The following is a 1,764-nucleotide window of genomic DNA, read 5'->3' as shown; positions in this document are numbered from 1 at the left end:
ACTCCAGGCTGTCCTGAGTGTGCAGCCGTGCCCAGCACTTTGCTGCTACTGGAGCCCTCATCTTTCCCAATCCTGCATTCCAATCCAACCCAACATTCCCAATTCCACACTCACAGATTCCTYTGGGTTTCTCAGGAGCTCAGACATGACAGACTGAACAGTAACACTTCCTATCAATAAATCCTTAATTAAATCCTCAATTAAAGGAGGTTTTGTACCAGAACATGCCATTATCCCGCAGCTGTGGGTTGTCATGGCTCATGGAAMGGCTTCCTCAGGATTTTTCTGTGGAATATCTCTTCTCCCGTGCCAGGGATATTCCCGTTTGGAGAAAGTCTCTGGCTCTCCTGAGATGGTTGTTAGCAATAAAATTTATTTCTCTGGGCACAAATCCAGCTCCTGAAGGTCCAAAAACCACCTTGGCAAACGTCATCCTGCGTCTCTTAAGGGCTCTCACCGCTCCTAACCACAACTCAGTGGCTTTTTAAAAAACTCCCCTCACCCAGCCAAAAAGCACCAATTCCAAACATATCCCCAGAAAATTCAATCTTTATTTTTTCTGCTAGAAATAACTGCTGTAAAAATGCCCCGTTTGCCATCTTGTCTCAATCCCATCAGCCGGGGAGAGCTGCAAGCAGCCGATCSTCTCAGATGATGCTAAATATAAGTGAGACCTAAACAAAAAGCCCCTTCAGATGAGATATGCAGATTGCTCCYGAGACAGATTTCCATGCATATGGCAGCAGACAAGTGCAACATGCAAAGATTGGAAAACTTGTAGCAGCACTGGCAGTTTCTAGGTTTCCTTGGAAAGCTGCTTTACACTGAAAAAGATATGGAGAGAAAAATAGCGAAGAAAGTGCTTTAATTTTCTGTGCAGCAGAAATGTCAGCCAGCAGTTGTTCTGGTCCTGCCCTTTGTGACACACGCTGAGATATTTTTATTTCGCATTTTTCTCCCCTTTCATTTCTGCCTCTCCTCCATCCAAGTAGCTGTGATTTCACTTCTCTGGAGATTCAAAACAAAGCTCTGATTCATCTTCCAYGGGCTCTTGGAGCTGCAGCCAGCAGGATGCTGTGATAGGGATCCAGCAGGAGCTTCCCCCGAGGCAGACAGGACACACAGAACCCCTAAACCGTTCCCATAACACTGCCCTCGACGCCTTCCCAGTGTTTGTTGATTTTCTGTTGTTCACAAAATCTCCAAACACCGCCTCGCTCTGGGCTAAACTTCTCCAAAGCAAAGCAAAGCAAAGAAAACCAAATGAAATGAAGTCAAACCAAACAAAACCAAACTAAACCAACTGAACCAAACCAGACCAACCAAACCAAACCAAACCAAACCAAACCAAACCAAACCAAACCAAACCAAATGAAACCAACCCAACCAAATGAAACCAAACTAAACCAACCCAACCAAACCAAACCAACTGAACCAAACCAGACCAACCAACCCAACCCAACCCAACGCAACCCAAATGAAATCCAAACCAACCCAAATGAAACCCAAACCAACCCAAATCAACCCAAACCAAACCAAACCAAACCAACTGAACCAAACAAAACCAATGGAAGCAAACCAAACCAACCCAAACAAAACTAAATGAAACCAAATGAAACCAAACCAAACCCTACCTTTGGGCTGCAAACACATTTCTTGGGCTTGGGAGGGCTGAATTTTCCTGCCACGTCCCCCGTGGCACAGCTGAAGGCTTCCTCTCGCCCTGGAAGTGCAGCAGCCAGGCACTCAGGGCTGGGGGAGCTG

Source organism: Malurus melanocephalus, unplaced genomic scaffold (assembly GCF_030028575.1).
Source record: "Malurus melanocephalus ecotype Western Australia unplaced genomic scaffold, MMel_1.1 scaffold_983, whole genome shotgun sequence".
Taxonomy (NCBI): Eukaryota; Metazoa; Chordata; class Aves; order Passeriformes; family Maluridae; genus Malurus; species Malurus melanocephalus.
The sequence above is the reverse complement of the archived record's forward strand: the minus strand, read 5'-3'. Positions refer to the sequence as shown.